A 19,738-nucleotide genomic window follows, 5' to 3' on the forward strand; every position below is an offset into this window, starting at 1 on the left:
GCTTTCAAATTTTTACTTTCTACTCTTTATTCATAAAAGGAACTTTTAATAGACTTTAGTGCACTTTGTGTTAATATAGTAGCATGTATGTAAATCACACCATTTCTTGAGTTGAGGATACTGAGCTGAAATTAGAAGGACCAGTGGTTAAATGGAGTGGACTTCATCCTGGTGGGCAATATGGCATCCCAAGCCAGGGCCTCTGAGGTGCTCTAGTCCACATACTTCTTTCTGGAGCAGCCACAAACTGTAACCTCAAGGAACTCTGTAACCTTTGGAGTGCCTTAATTTTTAACTGTTTGCAGCAAAATGGTTTAATACAAGCTTTTATTTAGTACATTTTGTGTTCCTTGTGTTTCATTTTTTGATGGTGCTAGCTTGATCACATGGAGAGCAAGGTGAGTTGAGGTGGGATGGCAGTTAGACTTTCTCGGTAAAGGTCTGGGCCCCTGTTCTGATTTGTGAGCAAGGGAAAGAGGGTGGACTTATTAACACCTAGAAACTGAGGGGCAGGGCATGCAGAGCTGGACCTCGGCCTCTGCAAGGTACTAGGCTTGGCTAGTACTGTAGTCCTTGAAACTCCTCAGCTGGAAAACCATGCTCACTGTCCTGAGCTTGCTGGGAAGCTGACTCCATAGTAAATGGGTTTTAAGAGCAGACATCCCAAGGGTTGGGGAGGGGTGTTATGATGGGCCCACTTGCTCAGGAGAGCTGGGCCTCGAGCCTTGTTCCCAAGGAGGTTATCACGAGGCGTTTGTTCCAGCTCCCCCCCTCCTGGATTCTTCTGCTGCCCTGGTTCCCTGAAACAGCCTGGGCCTCTCATGAGATTATAGTCATTTGAAGGCTTGCCTGGGGCAAGTGTGCTCTCTCACATGCTGGCACGTTGGTGCTGTCTAGCCTCTCAGTTCCTCTCCACACAGCCTCTCCACAGGGCTGCTTGAGTACTCTCACAACATGCAGCTGTTGTACAAACAGTCCACGAGACCATGGCAGGAGCTGCTGTGCCTGTGGTGACCTAACCTCAGAAGTCACACTCCTTTACTTCTGCCATATCGCACTGGTCACCCAGACCAGCCCTACTCATCAGTGGGAGAGGAGCCCACACAGGATGTGAGTACCCGGAGGCCTCAGGGATCACACTAGGGACCATCTTGGAAACATGACTACAGTAGATAAGGCAAAAGTCCTAATCCACCCCATGATCAAATCAAGCTCTGGGCATAATTTCAGCTCTTTCCCAGTTACAGTTGATAGATTTATTTCTACAAAAAATAAAATCATGGTGGGAAAGAGGAAAAAATCTTCTATCCTGGTGGTGTGCTGTCTGGCTGTGTGTGAGGGAAGAAGAGGGGAAAGATGAAAGGAGGAAGGGTTTGGAAAGACTTGAAGAAGGGTGCAGGATCCAGCCCTACCTCCCACCCAGCTCTGTGCTCACCCGGGAGAGAGTGGGGCTGAAGGACAAGTAAAGTCTCATCCAAATTCTTTGTCCTTTAGAAGGAGGACAGTGCAAGCTGCTGCTTCTCCTACCGAGGGCCCTGGTTCATTTTGTCTCTTTGGCTTATGGTACCTGTTCCTGTGCAAAAATTTTGGATTTTTATGCATTCAAATAGTCTTTTCCTTTGTAGCTTCTTGTGTTGTATTTGGCCTCTCCTCATTCCAGAATTAATGAAAGTATATTGCCCACGTATTTTCTAGCAATTTGAAAATTTAGATATCTAGCTCTGGTAGTGTAGTGCCTAAGGCACTTGACTGCTAACCAGAAAGCTGGTGGTTCAAACCCACCAGCCACTCCTCGGAAGGAACTTTGGGCAATCTACTTTCGTAGTGATACCGCTTCAGAAACCCAAGGAGGGGTTGCTAGGAGTCAGAGATGACTGGACAGCACATAACAACACAACAACAACAGCACTTTTAAGTCTTTTATCCCTAAGGACGTTTTGTTGATGTATGTGTGAAATGGAAGTTCAATTGAGTTTCCAAATGGCTGCCCAGTTTCTGATCATGACTGAGTGAATAGTCTCAAATGAAGGCTTCTGAAGACCCAGGTAGGGGAGCCTACCCACCTGTTGGTCAGATGTGGCCTGAGTTCCCTAGGGTACTGGACCCTGTGCTCATGGCCTCAGGGATATGGTTACATGGTTGTCTTCCTTCCAGGAACCAACCTCTGAATGAGAGGAAGGGATGTGTGCCAGTGACTGGTGTAGGAAAACTGCAGACAGGACCACCCTGACTCTGGGGCACTGTGAACCTGATGGGCCCCTGACAGGCCAGCAACACCCTCACCTCTGCAGGCACCTCCTATCAAACCTATTTGGCTCGTTCCTTGCCTTGGAGCAGTTTGGGACTGCGGGAAGATGCCTGAGTCAGTTAATGTGTCAAAGCAGAAGGTCTCAATGGTCCTCAGGCCTGACTAGGATGAGAGTCAGGGAAAGAACCTTGCTGTGCAATTTCAGGTGTCAGTAGGCAGGTCGAGCACATGGGAGGAGGCAGCAGAGGGAAGGGAAAGGGAAGAGGCTATCCTGGCAAGGGTGGATCCTCATTTGTTCTCAAGACATGAGATTCACACCTGAAATTACCCAGAGGACCAGTGTGGCTGCTCTTTCCTCTCTGCACCAGTTTTGTTTTATTGTGGTAAAATACATATAATTGTTGGGAAAATAGATGGCATATGGCCTTGTGATCTCACCAAGACTGCCTAATCTGAAGAAGCCTTGGACCCAGAACATTTCCTGATAATGGAGGCTGGGAACTGAGCCCCCCTCTGCCCTATTTCATCTTCCTTATCAGAGAAAGTTTGTGCTCTGGGTACACAGTGTACTTTATGTGTGAGTGAGTGTTGTAAGGCACCTGGCCAACCCCACTGGTATATCTGTTCTGGTGGGGGGAGAATGGGATCTCTCACTTGCAGCACAGGACAAGTTTATGCAGACTATCTCCCTATGTTGGCTGCTGTGGGGAGTGACCTGATAGCCATGGGAACCAATACCCACTACTGAAGCTGACCTTGCTCTGTCTCCATCTGAGTAAAGTGTTGTTCCACCCAGTGCCTGTGTGTGAGTCGTGTCTTCCTTGGCAACCTTGGACCTTGAGCAGTTTGGCATAGCAAGCAGGATCAACAGTAACAAAAAATACACCATTTTAATAATCTTAAGTGTATAGTTCAGCAACATTAATTACATTTGCCATGTTCCACAACCATCACCACTATTTTCAAAAGTTTTATCACCCCAAATAGAAACTCGGTATCCTGTAAGCATTAACACCCGTGACCCCTATTCCCTGGTAACCAATAATCTAATTTCATCTCGGAGCATTTGCCTATCCTGGATCTTTTTTATAAATGGGGTCCCAGCACTGTTCTGAAGGAGACAAACCAGAGAAAAGCGAGCCTAGGATGGAGTCAGAAGTGGAGGGGTGGGAGGAACATGGGCATGGTTAGCTGGTGGCAGATCTGGGCTGGGGGGGCGGGAGGCACATTTGTTCTGCTGTGCTTCTAGGGCATCCAAAGACAGTTCTGCATTAAGGGATAGTGGCAAGCACAGGGTGGACACCTGGACTCTGTGGCCCAAGTTGTAGTTTGAGGACTGAGTGTACTACTTAGAACATCCCTGGCTTTGAGCAAGTTCTGCAGCAGTTAGACTGTCACATCCCTCCTGTCAAGCATGAAGATGCTAGCATTGGCTTGCAGAAAGTGAGGGGAGACCAGACAGGTGGCAGCAGTAGCTCCTTGAGCCCCTTGTGGCTCAGAGAAGGGCCTTATGATGGCCACCTGCCCCCTCTTTCTTTCTAATACTGCTCTAGAACTTTTACGATTTTGCAGCTTATTTATGAACGTCATCTCATTCAGGCTGGTGAGAGTGATCCGCTTCACAGTGCAGAGGCTGCGGGGCTGCCCATGGAGGGACTGGGGCTCCATGCATACACTGGGTGTTGCCATCACAGTGTTAGAAACCATTCCCCCAGATCCCAGGCAAATCAGGGCATCACGTCTCCATCCACTAGACTCTTGGAAGGGCTAGTGGTGAAAGGGAAGAGGGCTCCACCATGAAATCTTAGAGGCAGAGGGAGTCTTAGGACCATTGATCTGGTGACTGTCACAACAGTGTCCCCAGGAGTCCCTGTGGCCAGTGGCTGCAAGTGTTCTTACTGTGGTAGCCATGCCACCCTTCCAGTGCTGTTTCCAAGGACCCAGATGTCCCCTGTAAGGTCTGGACATTGTATGGAACAGATTGAACCCTATAACCCATCAGGTTTACCTGGCTGACCTGTGAATGTGAGCACCCTGGCCTCCAACCTCCCCACACTTACTATCGTTCCCTGTCCCCTGCAAGCTGAGGACACCCTCACACTTCCCTTTGGTGCTCCAGGGGTGGTCAGAACCTGATAGACTGACTGCAGGAGACAGACTCAAACAGGAAAGAATTGGCATCCAGAGGAGTCAGAGGATGTTGGGAAATCTTATCAAAAACTGAGCAGGTTGTCTCCCTCCCTCCCTCTCTCCTTCCTTCCTTCTACAAATATGTGACAAGAACTTACCTTTGTGTTCATCATAAGGTTGAGCATGAGGTGAATATGGGAGTAGGAACTAGGGGCTGCATGGGGAATCCTGTAGATGGGGCCCTGTTCTCAGGAGCAGACAGGGAAACACACTATTTAAATACCCCAGGAATAAGTGTGAGCTTCCTGTTTCCACAAGTGTATAGAGGCCTCCAGGTGGCTGGTGGGGGGGGGGGGGCAAGTCATGGAGTCCATTCAAGGCCATATTAAAGTGGAGGAGCTGGTGGGTCCTGAATTGGCAAGGCCTGGGGGCAAGGAAGGAGTTTTGCTTTCTTAGTGTCATTATGTAAAGTTTTCTATTTTGAGAAAGAGCAACAACATAAAGTAAAAACTACTAGGTAAGTGAACATAGGGTGGTTTAGGATGTGACACTGATAAGAAGTTGGTGTGGGGTGACTTGTGGCTGAGCATGAACCTCTTCTTTGCAAAGGCATGCAGTGCAACTCCTGGCCACCAGAGGGAAACGAGCCAATTTGGACCCAGAACAGCCACAGCGCTGTCAGGTTAACCTAGGTGAGACCATAGGGGGCCACGTGAAGTGCTCAAGGAGTGTCTCAGGTTCATTGCTACTGAAGAGGATCAGCATCCTCTGAGAAGCACTGAGCAGAACGCTTCAAGGGTCCCACATTTGCTGCAGACTCCAGTGCCCCAGGCCCACATCCATGGAGTTAAGAAAAAAGCTATTTATTATAGAAAAAAAAAGAAAATGGACTCATGGCACAGTACAGATATATCTTGTTTTTAGAAAAACACCGAAATTAAGGTGTCATTCTGTTCTAAATAATGCTACAGCAGGAATATGGGACTTCCAAATATCACCTCTGTGGTCTTACCGAGGCCTATGATGCAAATTTTGGTGTGAGTACTATATTGTGTCCAAGGGAATGCTGAGAAGTGTGGGTTGCGAAGAGAACGTACTGAATGCTCCCATCAGAAGCTACACATGCTGAAGCCGACCGTGTTGTGTTTGCTGGGGACCACAGCAGTGGAACCTTTGCAGATCCCATCCCTCTGTGGTGGGGGGCTCTCTGGCCGTCATGCTCAGCGCTGTGGGTGACACAATGGGGGGCACAGAATGGTGCCTCTGTGAAGGAAACAACTTTCCTGATGTGATTCCTGCCTTATTTTCCCATCTGGGAAGTGAGGAGAAGGACCTGTACACATTTACAACAGAATGAAAATGAATGTATGGTGTGTCCCATAGCTGTTCCTCGTGTCCAGCAAATACATGCCCTGGTTCCCTGGAGCATTCTGCTCGGAGCTTTGCGGAGGATCTTGACCTCCTTCGGTAATGGCAAACCCCGGGACACTCCTTGAACTTACCCGGTCTCACCTGGTAGCTCTGTGGCTGTTTGGGATGGGGCTTGAGTTGGTTTGCTGCCCTCTCGTGTCTATGAGCTGCATCTGGAATGACGTCGTCATAAAGAAACGGCCATGGGAGGAGCCGAGCTTAGATCTCCAGAGCAAAGCCGCCCCAGAGACCTAGAGGTAGCCCAAAGGACTGGGAAGAACTATTAGAGTGGAGGGGCACCTGGCGCAGCCCCATCTGAGCCCCCGGGCAGGTCATATCTGCCTTGCAATCTTCAAGTCTGTCCTTTCCCCGCCCTGCTTTTCAGCTGCACTTTGGATTTGTGCTAGCAACAGTAAAGTTTGTTCCTGGAGACAAACTGGTTCCCCCACCACCTAAAAGGGAGACTTAAAGAGCAGAAAGTGTCACTCTATCACTTAGGACAATGCTGTGTGTGACAGAGGAGCACTGATTGATAACCAGTGGCTCTGTCTTCTCTGTGGCCCTGGCTAGGGCCCTTGAGGCCAGAGACACCAGAAAATAGGTGGTGAAGGACCTGGATGCCAAGTGACCTGTTTCATGACATCACACCTGCAGGTGGCTCTAGGTGAAAGATGTCAGTGTCATCAATTGGCTTTTACCCAAAATCAAATGATCCTTTGCGGGCAGAGGGATCAAGGGGTTGGGTGGAGTCCTCCTCAGAGTCCTCATCTATGCTGCTTCTTGGTCCTTGGTGTCATGTCATAGAAAGCAAGCTCGGCCTGTTTCTCACATCTTCAGAACCCAAAGGCAAGCCTAGTTTTTCTGACACAGGTTCTCAGGTCTGCTCTGTGTGAAGAGAAAAGTGTAACAAGTGTGAAAAAAAAAAAAAAGTATAAAAAGTAGACCCCCAGTTCTATGAATACAGAATTGCCATCACTAGAAAAACAATACATTGGAAGGGTAGAAGAATCCAAGTATTTACAAATCCAAATGTGTTCGCCCTGTGGTCCCTTCACTGACCATTTGCCAAGTCACTGCCATGGATTGTATGAAAATCCCTTTCTTTTGGAAGACTCCTGAGTTCACTTTGCACTGGATTTGCACTGGGTTGGTGAATCAACTGGGACATCCTCCTGCCTGATGCAGCCTCTACCTTGGTTGTCACTGGTTGGGACACCCAGTCCATGACGAGCAGTTTGGGTCATGTAGTCACTTGGTGTCCAACCTCTCCAGCACTCACCCCCTAGCCAGGAGCTTCTTGTCAAGTGGAAATCAGTTGTTAACAGAGTTGGGCTTGGCCTGTTGCAAAAGACAGTAGAGAGCTTTGCTGTGATTGTTCTTCTGGAAACTTCTGAACGTTTCCAAATATATCCCATACCACTGGTCTCCTGGGATGGAAGGTCCACAAGGCAGGGCAGCTTACACTGCACCTGGACCTACTCCTGACCTCTTCATGCTCCAAGCCTCACCTGGTGCTTGCAGCCTCAGGGGTTGCCCACTAAATGGGTCAGGATAGCACACCTCAACATAGAATATGTTACCTCTCAATTCCAAAGAGGCCTACCAGGAGTGGCAGCTCTCATGGTGATCTGTGCACCATGTAGCAGCCACCTCTGAGGTTGTATCCCAACACATTCCAGACACCCAGACTGCTAGGTACACCACTGGCGTGCCACCCCTGAGTTGGGAAAGGTTCAGCTCCCACCCTTGGGCACATAGGAATCCAACTAATGTGTCCAAGCTCTTCCCTGCCATGTCCTGTTCAATGGGCCTAGTTAGCATCATGGAATATAATGGGCCAGGGTGATGTTCTTTGGGATAGTAAAATAACCACAGACTATATTATAATAGCCAGTCAGAAAGTTCACATTGCCCCGGGGTAAATGTGAAGGTATTCTGCTTTCCCTGCCCTATGAACGCAACTGACACTGATCATCTTTGCTGATAGGATTGGAAGGAAAAAGCAAAACATTTGTTGGACTAACTGCTGCACACGAGGTGCCAGGAGCAGTGTTGATTTGATCCAAGGGGCCACCACCTTGGATCCTGAGCTGTGACTGGTATCACGCCCTGAATAAGTGTTTATTGAGTCACAATTATTCTTCTAGACACTTCTGGCTTCTGCTGCAACAGCCATAAAGGGGATTCAGCAGGGATGTCTTCCAAGTCTTGGAGGGACATTAATTGCCACAATCCTCCTGGGGATTTGGTAGTGCCATGGTTTGCTAGCTCTTGGCAGCAAGGGTGGGGCGGCCACAGCATGGTTCCAGGGATTTCATTTGGCCCTTTCTACAACCGCCTTCTTGCCAGAGATGAGTGAATGAGTAAATGATAGATGACTATTATCAGTTACTAAGTTTCTAATTCTGTCCCCTCACCCTCACTGCTGTGGAGTCAGATACGACTCATAGCGACCCCTCCTTGGGTTTCTGAGGTGGTATCACTATGGAAATAGATTGCTCAATCTTCCTTCTGAGAAGTGGCTGGTGGGTTTGAACAGCCAGCCTTCTGGTTAGCAGTCAAATGCCATAGGCACTATGCTACCAGACCTCCTATCTAATACTGTGGTGGCTTGCATGTTGTCCAATGCTGGAAACTGCCACTATTTCAAAATACCAGCAGGAAGCCATGGTGGACAGGTTTCAGTGGAACTTCCAGACTAAGACAGACTAGGAAAAAAGGGCTGGCTACGTACTTGAAAATCAGCCAATGAAAACCTTATGGATCACAACAGAACATTGTGCTTTGGACACATCAGGAGGGATGGATTATTAGAGGAGGACATCATGTTTAGTGAAATAGAGGGTCAGCAAGTGAGACCGTTGGTGAGATGGATTAGTACAATAGCCAACAATCATCAGGAAGATTCAGGATCAGGCAACATTTTGTTCTGTTATATGTAAGGTCATCATGAATCAGAGTTGACTAGACAATAGCTATCTATTTGCACATTCTGGGACCTCTGGTTCCACTGGCCCCACTATAACATACATCAGGCCAAAACATCATTTTCAGCTGATCTCCATAAGCCCCACTCTTGACCAGTGGACCTCAGTTGCTGACTGGGGTCCTTTGAGAGCCAGGATCTAATGACCCTAGAAAAGCAGAGTATTCCTCCTTCTGGGGTCACAGGGACCCTTACAAATGGCCACAGGGCATTCCGAGGAAGGCTTTGGAGAAGATTCATAGTCTACACGTATGATTAATTGCAGGGTGCAGGGTCCGTCCTTAATGGGACAAGGAATCCCTAAGATGATGACTTAAGTTAGGTTTTCCCAACAGGGCTGGAATGTTCCAGCCTGTTAAGTCAAACAGCACCTTTGTAGGCTCTACATCTATTTCAATTTTCAGAACCCTGCAATTGGTTAGCCATCGCCATGATCCCAGTGGCTCAAAAGACTCTAATTTCCTCTTCATCCCATGGCTTATTGTGGACATTGCTCCCACATTGTTCATAACATCAAGCACTGCCACCTAATATCCACCACACCAGGTAGTTTCCTGTGGCTGTAATAACAAAGGGCCACAAACTAAGGACTTAAAACAATAGGAATTTATTCTCTTACAGTTCTGAAGATCAGAAATCTGAAATAAAAATGTTGACAGGCCCTCCAGAGGCATCAGAAGAAGAAACTTCCTTTTTTATTTTTTTAATGGATTTTACTGAAATATAATTTATGTACAGTGAAATATACAAAACTAAGGTGACATGGGTCAATGCATTTTAACTTCCTTGTTTTTTCCAGGTTCTCCTGGCCCTATTTATACCTTGGCTTGTGGCAGCATCACTCCAATCTCTACTTCTGTAGTCACATGGCCTTATTCTCTATGTGTCTCTCTCTGTGTCTTTGTCCTCTCTTCTTTTTATAAGGATACCAGTCATTGCCTGCATAGCGTCTGAGGACATTTGTGCTGTAATTCTTATCTTTCTTTATTCCTCTGTGTGTAATGTGTCTTTTTCTCTACCTGCCTTCAAGATCTTTTATCTTTGGTTTTCAGCAGCATGGGGTGTCTTAGTGTACTTTTAAAAAATATTTTTAATCCACTTTGGGTTTTATAGAACCTATTCAATCAGGAATGTGGTGTTTTTCATTATTTTTGGAAAATGCTTAGCCATTATGTTTTCAAATATTTCTTCTACCCAATTCCCTCTCTACTCCAATTTCACATGTTAGAATATTTGAAATGATCTCATAGCTTCTATTTACTCTTTGTTTTTGTTTTGCTCTTTTCCCCACATTCTTTTCCTCTGTTTCAGTTTGGGTAATATCTACTGATGTGTCCTGAAGTTCACTGATTCTTTTTTTGGCTATGTTGAGTCTACTCATGACCTGTTGAAGGCATGTTTCATATTTGTTACCATGTTTTTTATCTCCAGCCATTTCCATTCTACTCTTTCTTATACTTTCTTATAATTTCCATTTCTCTCTGAAATTCCCCATTTATCCATGCATGTTGTTAATTTTTTCCATCAGGGCCTTTAACATAATCCCCTGTCCAATAATCCCAGCATGTAGTCTTTATAACTCCCACCAAATGACTGAGTGGGGCTGTGCAAATGAGGTGCTTGTGGCCCACCAAGGGAATTGGATAGCTTACTAATAATGTAATTGCTAATAATGCAAATAAGGTATATGGCACCCTTGTGGGGGTAGGATCATGTATATAAGATATATGGAACTGTAATGAGGGGATTGGTCAGTCTTGGCATATTGCTAGGTTTAAACAGAGAAATGGGCAGGGAGACGGGAGAGAAAGAGAGAGGAACTAACACAGAGGACAGCAAGAGGTGGCAGCACAGCAGTAGAAGAGAGATGATAAGACAGCAGGAACCAGGAGCAGGACATGAGAGAGCTGTAGTGGGGCTTGCCAATGAATGGAGCTAAGAGTTGGAACACTTGCCCAAGAAGGCCCCCAGGAGAGTGAGAAGAAGCTGTCCTGACTGAGGAATTGCATCCTGAGTTTCTGTTACTTCCAAATTGATACCAATCCCAAGTTGCATCCTGTTAGTTCCCTAATAAGCCACTCAGCTGAGACAGGACTGAGAGCCATGTGACTACAATTTGCAGGGCAGAGTACCAGACAGAATATAGCTGCAGAGAGAGAGAACCCTGGAGATCTGCAGAGGATGTACTTGAGTATTCAGCTGAATACAGATCATTACAAGGCTGCTCCCTATGAAGTGGAGGTTAAAGATGTCCCAAATGTCCAACTTTTCCAGACTGCTGTACCATTCCATTATCTCTAACATCAACCACCCCTCCTCCCCTCATTACTCTTTCTCCCATCTTATGTTGCTGCTGTTAAGTGCCATTGAGTCAGCTCTGACTCATAGTGACCCTACGTACAACAGAACAAAACACTGCCTGGTCCTGTGTCATCTTCACGATCCTTGCTATACCTGAGCCCATTGTTGCAGCCATTGTGTCAATCCATCTCATTGATGGCCTTCTGCTTTTTTGCTGACCCTCTACTTTGCCAAGCACGATATTCTCCAGGGAATAGTCCCTTCTGACAATATGACCAAAGAAGGTGAGACAAAGTCTGGCCATTCTCACTTCCAAGGAGCATTCGGCTGTACTTTTTTCTGGGGCAGATCTGTTAGTTCTTCTGGAAGTCCATGGGACTTTCAGTATTCTTCTCCAACACCACAACTCAAAAGCATCAACTCTTCTTCAGTTTTCCTTATTCATTATCCAGCTTTCACATGCATATGAGGCGATTGAAAACACCATGGCTTGGGTTAAGTGCACCTTAGTATTCAAAGGGGAGCTCTGGTGGCATAGGGAAGCTCTCTGGTGGCATAGTGCCTAAGGCACTTGACTGCTAACCAGGAGGCTGGTGGTTCAAACCCACCAGTCACTCCTCAGAAGGAAGGTTGGGCAAGCTACTTCCGTAGCGATACTGCTTCGAAAACCCAAGGAGGGGTTGCTATGAGTCATGTCTGACTCGATTGCTCATAACAACAGTCCTCTAAGAGACATTTCTCTTCTTCCACACTTTAAAGAGGTCTTTTGCAGCAGATTTGCCCAGCGCAGTATGTTGTCTGATTTGTTGACTGCTGCTTCCATTGGTGTTGATCATGGAAGCAAGTAATATGAAATCTTTGACAACTTCAGTCTTTTCTCTATTTGTTCTGATGCTGCTTACTGATCCAGTTATGAGGATTTTTGTTTTCTTTGTGTTAAGGTGTAATACATACTGCAGACTGTAGTCTTTAATCTTCATCAGTAAATGCTTCAAGTCACCTTCACTTTCAACAAACAAGGTTGTGTCATCTGCATATTGTTGTCATATGCCATCGAGTCGGCCCCGACTCATAGCAACCCCTCCTTGGGTTTCCAAGGTGGTGTCACTACAGAAGTAGATTGCCCAACCTTCCTTCTGAGGAGTGGCTGGTGGGTTTGAACCGCCAGCCTTCTGGTTAGCAGTCAAGTGCCTTAGGCACTATGCTACCAGAGCTCCTCATCTGCATATAGCAGGTTAATGAGTTTTCCTCCGATCCTGATGCCACATTCTTCTTCATATAGTACAGCTTCTCAGATTATTTGCTCAGCATATAGATTGAATCAGTATGGTGAAAGGATATAACCCTCACACACTCCTTTCCTGATTTTAAACCATGCAGTATCCCTTGTTCTGTTTGAACAATGGCCTTTTGGTCTATGTACAGGTTCCTCATGAGCACAATGCAGTGTTCTGGAATTTCCATTCTTCTCAATGTTATCCATAATTTGTTATGATCTACACAAATGAATGTTTTTGCATAGTAAATAAAACGCAAGTAAACATCTTTCTGGTATTGTTTGCTTTCAACCAAGATCTATCTGATATCAGCAATGATATCCCTCATTCCATGTCCTCTTCTGAATCCAGCTTGCATTTCTGGAAGTTCTCTGTCAATATACTGCTGTAATCATTTTAAAATTATCTTCAGCAAGATTTTACTTGTGTGTGAGTGATATTAATGATATTGTTTGATAATTTCCACATTCTGTGGGATCACCTTTCTTTGGAATGGGTACAAATATGAATCTCTTCCAGTCAGCTGGCCAGGTAACTGTCTTCCAAATTTCTTGGCATAGATGAGTGAGTGCTTCTAGCATGATATCTGTTTGTTGAAACCTTCCCATCTTAGGGTTCTGTAATTTGCAACAACTCACAGAATTCATGAATGACCAAGGAAATGACTGATGTAGTTGTGGAGACTTGGCAAGTCCCAAATCTGTGGGTTAGGCATCAGTCTGGAGGATTCTCCTCACCCACATGGTTGCAGGGGCTGATGAACCTAAGTAATTAAGTCAAACAACTGGCTGCTGTCTTAAGTCCCAAGAACCAGTGAGGTCAGATGCAAACTAGATGCAAACTAGATGCAAGATCCAGAATGAGAGAAAACTTTGCTAGAGCATTCATATATATTGGACATAATTTTCCTGAAGGAAAACTAAGGGTGATGACTTGAGTCACACCCTTTAGTAAGTTGGTGTCAAGATACATCCTACTCTAATCCTGCCTCATTAACATAAGGGGCAACTTAGTCCACAATGGGACCAAAACCACAGACAGAGGCTAGGATTTACAATATATCACAAAATGGAGAACTATGGCTAGAAGGGCCATATTAAATAATTCACTACACTGCAGGATCATATGTGAATCTTGTTGATTTTTGTCTCCTGACTGTGGGTTGTGTTTTCTTGCTTTTTTGTGTTTCTCAATTTTTTTATTAAAAGCCAGACATCTTTTGTAGGACAATAGAGCCTGAAGTAAATAATATTTAGATCTGAAATGAACTTTCCTATTCTATTAGGATGCTATTGTAAAGGATTCTGTCAATAAAGTTAGGAGTTTTTCTCAGTTTGGGTTTCATTGATGCTATGGTGACCTTTAGTGTATCTTCTACCTCAGATTCTTCTAGCATTACCTTGTGTTTAGGATGAAGGCTTAGTTTGCTTTTTCAATCTCTTCAAATATTACTTCTGACCTATTATTTCCTCCCCATCTGCAGCTCCACTTCACAAATATGTTAGAGCTTTTCACCATATCACATGTCTCTTAACCTTTTACTATATATCTGTTCTGGTTACCTAGTGTCACTCTGACAGAAATATAACATGAATGGGATGGCCATAACAAGCTGGAGTTTATTCTCTTAACAGTTTGGAGACATTAAGTCCAAGTTCAAAGTACCAGACTCTAGTAGCTGGGTGAAAGCCCCTCAACCTTGGGCTTCAGCTCTGCCTCCTGTTCCCGGCCCACTGGAGCTAGAGGCTTTTCTTCACTCAGACAGCTACTGGCTGCTGAGGCTGACAAGCCCAAGGTTGACAAGTAAAAAGGCACAGTCCTGATGTTACCAAACCACACAGCAGGCCATTAACTCAAGTCCATTGAAAGTCCCAAGGTCGGCAGAGTATGGCAGGCTGCTGAACAACGACATGGCTACATCCAGGATCCAAGCATGCCATAAACTAGAGACCATTCCCCAAGGCTTCTCTTTATGTACAGGAAGCAGACCACATCCCTAGGGCAGCTACTCAGCTGCTCACAGTAGATCTCACCATGGAGTTGATACCAGTCTCATCATGAGGAATACTACCACCAGCTGCTCAGCCACTCAACCAGGCCCAACCAAGTTGACACACAAACTTAACTATTACAATATCCCATACATTTTTTCTCTGTGCTTCAGTCTGTATATATTCTTCTGAACTATCTTTTGGTTCATTAATCATCTCTTCATTGTGTCTAATCTGTTGTTAAATATTCTTTGAATTCAGAATTTCAGTTACTGTATTTTCTGTTCTCAAATTTCTATTGTTTTTTTAAGATTCTAATTCTCAGCTGAAACTTTCCATCTCATAATCTATTTTCTTGAATATATTTATCACAGTTGTTTTAAAATCTGTGCCTGATAATTTCACTATCTTACTCTCTTGTGGATTTATTCCTACTATATATACATTTTCTTCGTTTTGGATCACTTGTCTCTTTGTGTTCTTTATATATATATATTGTGATATTGGGATTTGGGTGAAGATTTACAGAGCAAATTCACTTTCCATACAGCAGTTCACATAAACTTTGTCTATGACATTGACCACAATTTACCACAATGCAACAGCTCCCCTTCCACTTCCTCCCCATAGTTACCTCTTCCCAGTGTCCATCCCTCCATGCACTCCTGCCCCCTGAGCTGTCTCCCTGTGCATAAGCAGCCCTTCTTTCTCCCATGATTGTTCTCTCCAAGGAGTGTATCTACCTGAGGTAAATGTTCAACTCATATGCCTGTCTTTTGTTTGGCTGGAAACCACAGGTGTGGGTTCAATTCCAGACCTGAAGGGCAGCTAGGGGCCATAGTCTCAGTGGTTCCACCAGGCTCTATTGGACCAACAAACCTGGTCCCCCCATTTTTTTTTTTCTCCAAATGATTTTGAGTTTTGTTTCACATTGTTCTCCCTCTCTATCAAGGATCTCCTACATCCCTTCCAAGTGGATGACGATGGTAGCCGGGCACCATCTAGTTCTTCTGGTCTCATAGTTGTACAGGCTGCAGATCAGATGGTGTACCAGTCACTAGGACTAACTGTTTCCATGAATTTTGGTTTTGTTCATTCTTCTTTGCTCTGGATGAGGAGAGACCCATCATTGCATCTAGATGGCAGCTTGCTAGCTTTTAAGATCCCAGTCACTACTTGCCAAAGTCGGAGGTGGAACAATGTTTTGTATAGCATGTTATGCCAATTGAGCTTGATGTCCCCTGCGACTATGGTTCCAAGCCCACAGGTTCAACTACTCGGTCCCTCTGAGTATCTGGCTGTGACCAAGCAGTGACCACAACCTTGCCCCTTGTCAGCTCTACTGTGTTCTTTATATTTTAAAAGTTTAATTCTGGACATTGTATGTGAAAATGTTAGTTAGCTAGAGGTCCTATTTTTCTACAGACATTTTCCTTTTGCTTCAGGACAGGCATGGGGGCAGATCACCTTGATGCAACTTGGAATCGACCTGTTTGGAAGCTAGATTTCAGTCTTTGTGTGGCTGATCTACTTAAACCTCAGCCTTTCACCTATATTGTTGTATCCTCAGTACTTCCAACTGAAGGTGGCGTTCCACGATGTGGAAGAGTTGAGCCAGGGGCTCCTGAACCCGCTGGGGGCCAACCGTGCCGAGGTGCAGCAATGGCAGCTGCTGGGACACCACGAGCAGGTGGTAGACTGGCCGCTAGAGGTGCAGGACAGTGCAGAGTGACTACTGTGAGAGATCCTCACCACTGAGAAGGAAGTGGCGCAAAGTCTTCTCGACATGAAGGAGAAGGCACACCAGGGGGGTGCTGTGTTGCAGCAGCTTGAAGCTGAAATGCAGAAGGCCAGTGAGGAGGACACTTGCCTGAAGGCCAGCCTTCTTCAGCTCACCAGAGAGCCAGAGGAGCTCAAGGAGCTGGAGGTCGATGATCTCCAAAGACAGGAGAAGGAAGTTGACAGAGACACAATGGTCACCATCTGTGACAGTTGGAGCTGTGTGTTAATTTGGCTGGACCACAATTCTGTGTGGTTTAAGCAGTTGTGATGTGGTCATTACCATGATGGGATCAGATGTATATGTTTTGAGCAGCCAATCTGTTGAAAGGGAGTCTCCCTAAGGGTGTGAACTGCTTCCAGTATATTTATGGACATCCTGGGAAAAGAGACATTCTTCTATGGATTGGGATTCTGTTGTGCTGCCTGCAACTGTCCATGAGCAAACAATTCACCATTTGGCCTGGAGATCTTGGATTTGTCATTCATTGGAGTCAACAGCCAGTATACTGCCTGCCAACCTTGAGCTCCTCAGCCATTGCAGCTGTGTGAGTTGGGAAAAGCCTCCAGCTTGACGTTTGATCCAGGAACTTGGGACTTGCCAGCTTCTGTAAGTGTGTGAGCCATTTTCCTAAGATAAATTTCTCTTTTTTCTATACATATAAGCTTTACTGGTTTTGTTTCTCTAGAGAACCCAGTCTAACACACTGTCCCTTCAGTCATGATCACCGGATCAGTAAAATCAAGTGGGATTACAAATGTGAGCTGGGCATGATCAAAGGCATCCATCACAGCCCCAGCGTCACATAGCCCATCCACCCGGACAGTACTCAGCTCTCCCAGAAATTCATCAGTGACCATCTCTGGAGCTTGGTGGATACCAAGTAGTAGCCATGTCTTGGGCATAGTGTGTGTGGGGGTTAGCCAGAAGGGTGGTAGGACATCAGTGTTGGGATTAGTATGAAATTACATGTTTATACATAAAAAAAAAATTGGCAGGCCATGACTAATTATTGTCTCCCCTATTATATGAAACTCAAAAGCTCTGCTCAGTTTCTCAACTTCACATCCACTGCTTACTAATCATCAAATGACTAAAAAGAGAACAATTACTTCTTTTCTTTCTAGGATCTTCACCCTTCAAGTCTTCCCTGTTTTGGTAGCTATCTGAAGTATTCAAACAAAAGTTTTTCATTATTTTAAACAAATTTTATGCTTTTTCTTTTTAGGAGGGTTTGTATGATATAAGCTATAAACTCTTAAAAACTCACTGCCATCGAGTCAATTCTGACTCATAGTGACCCCTCCTTGGGTTTCCGATGCAGTATCTCTACGGAAGTAGAGTGCCCAGTTTTCCTTCCAAAGAGTGGCTGATGGGTTTAGACCTCCAGCCTTCTGGTTAGCAGTCAAATGCCTTACACACTACACCACCAGAGCTCCTTTGATATATAAGCTGTTGTTGCTGTTGTTGTTATGTGCCGTCGAGTCGGACCTGACCCATGGCGACCCCTCCTTGGGTTTCCAAGGCAGAATCACTACGGAGGTAGACTGCCCCAGTCCTTCTTAATTAGGACCTCATGGTGCAAGTCCTTCTTAATTAGTCCTTCTTAATTGTAAGGAGAAACATCTTTGGGTGCTTTTGGGATTTCTCCCCATAGTCCATGTACTTCCCTGTTGGTCTTTTCTCATTCAGCCCTGATCCTCATTCAGTACATCTAAGGTGGACTTTGGGATCTTGTTAAAATGTAGATTCAGTATATCTGCAATGGAAATATAATTTCTCAGGAGGGAGTTGAACCAGAAAGAACCAATTCAAAGCCCTGAAACTTACCAATATATTATTAACATCTTTTCCTGTTACAAAGTGCTTTTCTTCACACACACTTTTAATAGTGACACAGTCTTTCATTAATGATTGTACCAGAGTTTATTTAACTAATTTCCTGTCATGACACATTCAAGTCCTGTGTTTCACTGAAGTTCCATATATTTTTTAGAAATACCTTATTGTGTTTTTGGTGAAAGTTTACACAGCAAATTGAGTTCCAATTTAACAATTTTTGTAAAAATTTCTCCATGACATATAGTTACAATTTTCGCAATGTCATGTATGCTCATTATTTCCATTTTGTTTGTTCTGTTTCCATTGATGTAGCTTCCCTGTCCCTCTTTGCCTTCTCTCTACTTTTGGGTAAATGTTGACCGTTTTGTTTCATATAGTTTGGTCACCAAACATATATGAGTAAATATTGTTTATTGTATAAGCCAACCTATTGTTTGGCTGAAAGGAGAACTCTGGGAGCAGCTTCAGTTCCAAGTTAAAAGGATATTTTTGTGTGGTAGCTTGGAGGTTTCCCTAGTCTCTATCAGTCCAGTGAATCTAGTCTTTTTCAGGAATTTGAGTTTTGTTATACATTTTTCTCCTTTTATTGTGTCCGTGGTCACAATGGTCAATAATGGGAGCTGAGCACCATCCAGTTCTTCTGTTTTCCAGTTAGAAGAGGCCATGGTTCAAGCGGGGTATTAATTCTATGGACTAGGTTCTTTCCAAGTCTTTGGTTTCCTTCATTCTCCTTTGCTCCAGATGAGTAGGGACCAATGGTTCTATATTAGATTACCACACACAAATTTTTAAGACCCCAGACACTACTCACCAAACAAGGATGTATGACATTATCTTTATGAACTATGTTATGCTAATTGACTGAGTAGTCCCACAAGACTATGATCCCAAGCCTTTTAACCCAGTAAACCAATCCTACAAGTGTTTTGGATATGTTTAGGAAGGCTTCATAACTGTGCCCAGTATTTGCTTTATTATACATATGGATATATATTCAACACACACAAACATATATATACATATGCCTACAGACACACATATGTGGCTGTACTCACTTATGTCCTTCTATACACATACATGCATACATATCTACCTATGTAACTACACATACTTTTTGGCTGTTATTACTGTTGTTGCAGAGTCGTATATGTTTTAGCATTTACTGAAGTTGTTCCTTTCTCATGTATATTTCTTAGTGTCTTCATTTACTTTGGTCAAGTTGTAAAGACTTCATCCATACCTTTCCTGTCATCAAAATAATGCCCACATGTCTACTGTCTAAAAAGTGACCCCTCCTCCCTCCCCTGCTCATCCCTGGTAACCATCAAAGAAAGTTGCTTTTTGAATATCTGTTCTATTCTTGGCTTTATTTATTTATTTTTTTAGGAGGCAGCAGCAGAGATCCAGGTAAAGGGAGGGAACCCAGGCACACCCCACAAGTGGCAAGGCAGGAAAGTGGGGTAAAGGAGAGAAAAAGGCCAGGGGGACCAGGACAGAGCGAGGAGGCAGCGGCAGGGATCCAAGTAACGGGAGGTTGGAGAGGTTTCAAACAGCTAAGGGAAACAGACTTGTCTGTTGGTTTGTCCTACTGTGGTGGCATGTTGCTGTGAGGCTTAAGGCTGTGGCACTGGTGTTTCAAACCCAGCAGGGTGCACAGGTTTCAGCATGGCTTGCAGACTGAGACAGACTAGGAAGAAGGAAGAGGCCATCCACTTCTCAAAGAATTGGCCAGGGAAAACCTTATGAATAGCAGAAAAACACTGTCTGATACAT

General features: G+C 44.8%; 1 pseudogene; it reads left to right on the plus strand.

Annotated features, from left to right (window-relative positions):
* Positions 1–17,010, plus strand: part of LOC103203635 — a 30,147-nt pseudogene extending 13,137 nt beyond the window's left edge.
* The last annotated feature ends 2,728 nt before the right edge of the window (positions 17,011–19,738 follow it).

This window comes from Orycteropus afer, unplaced genomic scaffold, assembly GCF_000298275.1.
Source record: "Orycteropus afer afer isolate SDZICR_OR568_19922 unplaced genomic scaffold, OryAfe1.0 scaffold00219, whole genome shotgun sequence".
Taxonomy (NCBI): Eukaryota; Metazoa; Chordata; class Mammalia; order Tubulidentata; family Orycteropodidae; genus Orycteropus; species Orycteropus afer.